The sequence below is a fragment of the Cibotium barometz genome, chromosome 16, assembly GCF_041138505.1.
Source record: "Cibotium barometz isolate CiBa-2024 chromosome 16, ASM4113850v1, whole genome shotgun sequence".
NCBI classification, from domain to species: domain Eukaryota; kingdom Viridiplantae; phylum Streptophyta; class Polypodiopsida; order Cyatheales; family Cibotiaceae; genus Cibotium; species Cibotium barometz.
Genome location: NC_141061.1, coordinates 35315509 through 35322467, shown reverse-complemented (window position 1 = coordinate 35322467; position 6959 = coordinate 35315509). Strand labels below are relative to the sequence as shown.

The 6959-nt window shown below is 34.9% G+C and overlaps 1 pseudogene; it reads right to left on the bottom strand.

The window, feature by feature from the left end:
* Window positions 1-1668: 1668 nt before the first annotated feature.
* Window positions 1669-2409, bottom strand: LOC147630584 (uncharacterized; annotated as a pseudogene).
* Window positions 2410-6959: the final 4550 nt, after the last annotated feature.

The window sequence follows — 6959 nt, the reverse complement described above, 5'->3', positions numbered from 1 at the left end:
TTTCTCTTGTTCTTATACTCTTTACAAAGCAAGTAACAATCCTCTTCCTGGGGAGTGAGGAGTCTCTAAAATTTCCTTTGAGCAATGGCAAAGGCATTGTTAGTAGAAATAGAAGTAGTAGTAGTACTAATGAGAGTATGTGCTAATAGTAGTAGTGCTAATAGTAGTACTAATGAAAGTATGTGCTAATAGTAGTAGTACTAATGAAAGTATGTGCTAATAGTAGTAGTGCTAATAGTAGTAGTGCTAATAGTAGTGCTAATAGTAATAGTAGTAGTGCTAATAGTAGTACTAATGAAAGTATGTGCTAATAGAAGTAGTACTAATGAAAGTATGTGCTAATAGTAGTACTAATAGCTTTAATAGCAACCCACAGTCGTATTACTAATAGTAATACTAGCAGTGCACTACTACTTAACAGTTTGTGTGATACTAATAGTAGTGATAGTAACTGAGTTGTATGTGCACTAAAAGCAGCTTAATAATATCATCTCAATTATATGTAATAATAGTATTACTAGAAGTAGTAATAACAACTCAATTGCATATGCATTAATAGTAGCAGTAGCAATAATACTGGTAGTAGTAATACTGGTGGAGTTAGCAGTAATAGTAGTGGTAGTAGTAATACTAGAAGTTAGCAGTTTGTGTAATTAGTTAAAGTGCAAGCTTACTTTAGCACTTTATGTAATATGTAACAATGTTTGTATACCTAAAAATTTTGATGGTTAAAAGTGAAATGGGATTTTGGTTTATTTGTTTTAGTTTTCATGTTGGTTCAAATATCTAAACATATGCTTGTGTGTGCAGCAGGTTGAGCTATTTCTTTCTTTGACTAGATTATACCCTACGGAGATTAAAATTTAGCAACGATCATTTGAATGTAATTTCAAGCCATTCTTTGTTTGAAAATTGAAAGGATAGATATACATGTTGCTACATTTCATGTATATAAATGTCATTTCTAAACCATATGCAGCATTACAGTTTTGGGCTTCATGGAACAGCGAGTCATGAAAAATGTTCACAAAATCATGCAAACGATCACTCAGGTCCATTTTGCATTAAAAACATTAAAAAAGGACTACTTTTTAGAGATCTTTTAAAATAGATCACTTTTTATGTAGGTGGGAATTGAAAAATTAATAAATATTGCTCTCTTTTTAGACATTTTAGAATGCATTTACTCACTTAAATCAAGAGAACTCTCAAAAAATGACTTAATTTGGACCAACCAAACCCATCACATTCCATGAAAATTTGAGTACAAAAAACATTACAATAATTGCAAAAAACAAATACTTCTCCTTGCAAAAACTAAGAGAGATCTTTGACCTTTTTGCTTCAATATCTCTACGGTTACTTGCACAAGTGACCAGATTTTTTCAAATCAAACCCATACACAAGGATTTCTACATCCTCTAGATTGAGTGTGTCCACACGGCGACAACTTCTTGTTTTCTTCCCCTTTTTGCTTTGTTTCAGCATCTCAGGATCGTACTTGCCTTTTAATGGATCTTCTCCAGTTGTCCGATACCAATGCACTTCCACAGCATTCAATACATCATGCTCTTTGAAAACCTTTGTGACTTTTGCGAGCCAAAATGGATTACCATTTTCATCGTTTGGTAGCAAGAACCACGATCATTGTGCCTTCAGTTAGCTCATTTACATTTCCTTCCCACATTTCTTTCTCTTGTTGTTGATGCTTTCTGCTCTTCCTATACTAGGACCAACATACATTTCCCTTGTTTCTCCATGAACAAGAGATAATAACTCTATTGATATTGGCATATCACTAACACTATCAGCTACATCATTGCCACTCCTTTCACTAAGGCCACTCTCATGCCACAAAAATGCATGTTATAGTTGAAATGTGTCATTCTTGAACTCTTCAACTAGCTTCTCCTGCTTTGCAAAAAAACTCTCCCACCATGCCAGAGAGGTCGCTGGAAAAGACACGTGTGTTGCATGTATTGTCTCCTTGATCTCGTAAACATTGCAAGAAATCAATAGAGCGATTTTCTTTCTCAGCTTTTTGTGTCTTGCTCGTTGTAGAGAGTAGCATGTACTTTGCTCATTTAATTTCATGATAAGGAACAAATAGTAAGAACTTCAAACCCTTTGCTAGCAACTAATCTTCAGAGTTTGAGTATTTTTTAGACCACATGAGAGTATGTTCCTCCACTTGCTTAATTCTAATTTGATGTTGAAAACTATGATCATTGAGCTATGCAAATGATGGCATGTTAATGGCCTCACTGGTTGCAATGCATCTAAAATCATATGTTTCTTCCATGATTTTGATGGAGGGCTTGGGAACATATGAATCCTCTAACAATGTGCACATCTGTGGAAGGCCAATGCACTTTTCTTTGGCAATTTGATTGAGAACCTACTAAACATTTGGTCAATCTGGTCACGTGTGTGTCCCACCAACAAAAACCCAAGCTTGACTTTTTTGAATATCTTCTTTTGTACCATCATATTCAAGTATGCAAGGAGAATTTTGTTTTCTCTGCTAGTGTTATCCAGTTGTAAGTAGAGAACGGGTGGTAGTTTGCCTTGCCATTCGCCGCCGATTATGTTTTGAATGATGGTGATTTCAAATTAGGATCGTTGTGAATGTTAGGAAAATTAACAAAGATCCTTGATGACATGACACCATTGAAACTAAGGCTCCTACAACATGGAGTTGGATAAAATTTTCCTCCTTGAGTTTCTTAGGAGGACGCATAAAATGGGGCAACATGGTTTTCTTTTGATACATACCATCAATGACAAGGCCTAAATATTTCTCCTTCTTCTCTAAACATTTTTTCCTGTGCTTTGCTAATTTTTGGCGCTCTGTGCTCTGCTGCTCCCTATGGATCTTCAAGGCATGTAGAATGGGCACTGTAAAAGAGATTCAATATTTTTTCAATATAAAAGATTAATTCAAAATAACCAACATAGCCACTTTAAAATATCTAGAAATTCAAACTTAACTTAAATTTTTATTCTGTAGTCTTTGATGTGTCTCGCTTTGCTTTCAGCTCCACACATATTTGGCGAACACCCATCCTGCCCTTCTTAGGAATTTTGATGTGAGAGAAATATTGTCTTCATATTCTCAAGAAAGAGGGAAGTGAGAGAGTGGGGTTTAGAGTTTCTTTTTGTGACTCCACATACAAATTGTATACCTCTCTTTTAGTAAAATTGTCAAGGAGATTTGTGAAGTTTAAGTTAGGTAGTACTTCTCCATTGAAGGTGATGAAGTTTCCCAACCATTGCTTTAGGAAACAATATTGGGTTGTTTCATGTGTGCTCAATGTTAAAGAAAAAATTTCTTGGCCCACATTTGCTAAGATTTTTTTAATTCTCAGACTGCTTATACAAAATACTTTTAAGAAACTTGCTCTACAAACTGGAACATCTGAGACCCAAACTTAGTTGACACAGTGGAGTGTCACACACAAGACCTTAAGAACACATTTTGTGGACCTCTCCCTAAACCAAAAAAAATTATACGCTCTAGTTGGATTTTATGAAATCCTAAGCTCCTCAAACAATTTCTAGCACAACAAAAAACTCTACATGTCTCTCGAATTGCTAGACTTGAAAGAAGACGCTGCTTTCTCTCACCTCTTGCCCTTCGAGGTGGTTGTTGCTCATGCTTTCTCTCATTAACTGGCTACCCATTAAATTGTTGTGGTTCTTCTTTAACCACATCAAAAGAAACTCTTCTTGAGCACCGTCTAGAACAAGGAGTTTCTTCATTAGCATTCAAATTTGTGTTTACAGAAGGTGTTAACGAGATAGAAGGGCAAAAGAGTTGTGAATTGCTATGACTAGTTAGGAGTTCCATTTGCTAGAGTGTGACAATCAAAATGAATTAACTTGGACTTCTGAAGGGGTGCCTTAGTAGGGTTAGTCTTTGTTCAATGGAAAATAATTTTAATATTAATTAAATAAATAATTCTAAATTTAAAAACCATGAGGCTTTAAAAGGGGAGGGAGAGGTTCATTTTTCACATACACAAGTTGTGTTTGGAGCTTTGGAGCACTCGACTATCTTCTCTACGATCGTGTCTTTTTTTGTGCAAACTCTACTTCAAGGTAAGCGTGTCTTTTTGAAATTTGAATTTTTAGTAGTAATATTGTTTTTTTGTTTATTACATTGCCTCAAAATCCTAAAACAAATAAAAATTACAAATATTTTTCAACCACAAATTAAAAAATCAAAACATTTTTTTTCACTTAAAATTTTAATTTTTTTTAAAAATTATATTAGTTAATTAAAATTTTAAACTAAAAAATGACCATCTGTTCTAAATTCTTTTTTTATATTTTGGAGTAGAAAATAACAATCCAAATCTTAAGTGGAAAAAACATGTGGATTCCAGAATCCTTTTTGTACTTCTGTACAAAATTCAAGCTTGTAAATTTTTCTTTGTGAAATGGAAACCAAAATTTTGATAAAAATACGTATCATTGTTAAAATCTTAATTTATTTGTAAAAAATAAAACATGAAGTTCAAGTTATTTTTTAAAATCTTTATTTTGAGTGAATTCTGGTGATCCTTCTCAGCTTGTGAGAAAAAATGATTTCCAGAATCCTACTTTGTGAAAATTTGGATTCCAAAATCCAACTCAAGAGCAAAATTCCAGAATCCAACCTCCTTGAGGAAGTGGATTCTGGAATCCAACTTGACGTAAAAAGTGGATTCTAGAATCTAACTTGCCACAAGGAGTGGGTTTTGGAATCCAACTTGATGATAGAAGAAGTGGATTCCATAATCCAGCTTGACAAAAGAAATGGATTCTAGAATCCAACTTAACAGAAGTAATGGATTCTAGAATCCAACTTAACAGAAGTAGTGGATTCTAGAATCCAAAAAGCACAAAAAAAAAGAAAGAAGCAAGGGTTCATGAAGAAGAAGGAGAGAAAACTCTCTTGCTTAGCAAAATAACATGGTGGATCCTTTACCTATATTTTTGCCCATAAGTGTGATTGAGCGTTCACCAATGGATCCCCAAACAAGAAGAAGACCCTTAGAGGTTCACGTTGTTGTTAAACATCATGTTCATAATCTAAAGTACAAAATGAAAAATAAGCCGAATGCCATTGTGTTACCCTTGCTTGTTTTAGTGGATAGACAACAGTGTCCTAATAAGGAATCTTGGGTTAAGGCCAATGCTAAGTCTTACAAATATTGGGTTCTTGGGGGCACTCATTCTTTGCTTGCCAAGCAAGAGCTTACTGCCAAATATGAGCATGTTGACACTTGCAAAACGGCAATGTGTTGGGTGTATGTTGGTTTAACAAATGAGGAGGCAAAGGTACTTGCCTATAGTGTCCTAATAAGGAATCTTGGGTTAAAGCCAATGTTGAGTCTTACAGATATTGGGTTCTTGAGGGCACTCATTCTTTGCTTGCCAAGCAAGAGCTTACTGCCGAATACGAGGATGTTGACACTTACAAAATGGCAATGTGTTGGGTGTATGATGGTTTAACAAATTAGGAGGCAAGACTTTCGAATGGAAATGACTTTCATTCAGAAGATAAGGTTCTTTCATAATAATGAGTGCATTGATTCCTTGAAGCATGGTGAGAAAATTAATGACAAGTTTCGAGCTGCACTTTGTGAAAGTGTGGTCTTGAATTAAGAAAGAAAGGTAGTCGTGGAGCAAGTTAGAATCCCAATGTGAAACAATATGATAACTATTTTCAACTTACTTTTCTCGTGATGGAGAAATTTGGGATCTACAAGATGATATTTTTAAGATGCCCATAATCAAATATTTTGTCCTTGTCATGCCCATAATCAAATATTTTGTCAAATGATGACATGGTAAGTAAAACCTTTGAATATTTTGATACTAGCATTAAGGTGTTATTATGTGTTGCTCTTTTCTTACATGTTAAATTTTGTTTTGTAGGACAAAGCCAAACATCCATGGTTATAAATTTGATCGTCTCTCTTGGGCTTGTGAGTTTGCTACAATTGGTTTTTATTCATCATTGGGCGTGCAAAGTAGAGGATCATACAATTTTGTTATGAAACCAAATCACACAAATGTTTTTGAACGACCAGGAGTTTATAAAAAGTTCAAGCACACAAGTGTGGGTCTACAAGGAGTCATAAATCCATATCAAAGACCTCAGCTTTTGATGATGGATTTAATTGATTTACTTTCTATGAAAGGAGAGTGGATGATGGATCTCTTTGCGGGGACTGGTACCACAACTGTCAATGCATTGAAAAGAGGTACAAATGTGGTTTTAGTGGAATGTGATCCACTATAGGCAAAATTTATCAAGCAAAGAGTGACAACTCTCAAGGAGTTACCAGATGAGTTCCAAGAGGTGGGAATGAAGAGCATGGAATCTGATCCTCATTTTTTTTATGCATCTAGAGAGCCACAGCCTCCGATTGGTAGTGAGCAGGTTGGGGAGATAGTTGACCTTGTGGATTATGAGCCAAATGGCATAGAGGCTGAGGAACAAGTTACTAACACTACTCTTGCAGTCACTCCAATGGGAGAGGAGGCTAGGAACAAGTTACTAACACTACTCTTACAGTCACTCCAATGGGAGAGGAGGCTAGGAATGAGGAGGAAGATGAGCATCCCATTCAAGCATAATTGTCATGACTTTTTAGATCACGTTAACACATACTTTTAGTTTCCAAAAAATTGTCATTTTTGTTTGAGAAGATACTTGTTTAGTTCATAGTTTTGCTAAGTTTTGAAAACATAGCTTTGTAGGTGGTATCTACGTTGTTTTTTTGTTAGAAAAATAGCTTGTTTGTCGAGATAGAGAAACGATCGAGTAATGCTCTTAGTTTTTTTCAATAGCCTTTTTTCAAACAAAATTACAACTCTTTGTTGCAAATGGGTTTACATGTTTGAAAAAGTGGCCATTTTCCAAGTTGTCAAGAAATTTTGGATGAGCCCTTGCAAACATTCACTCA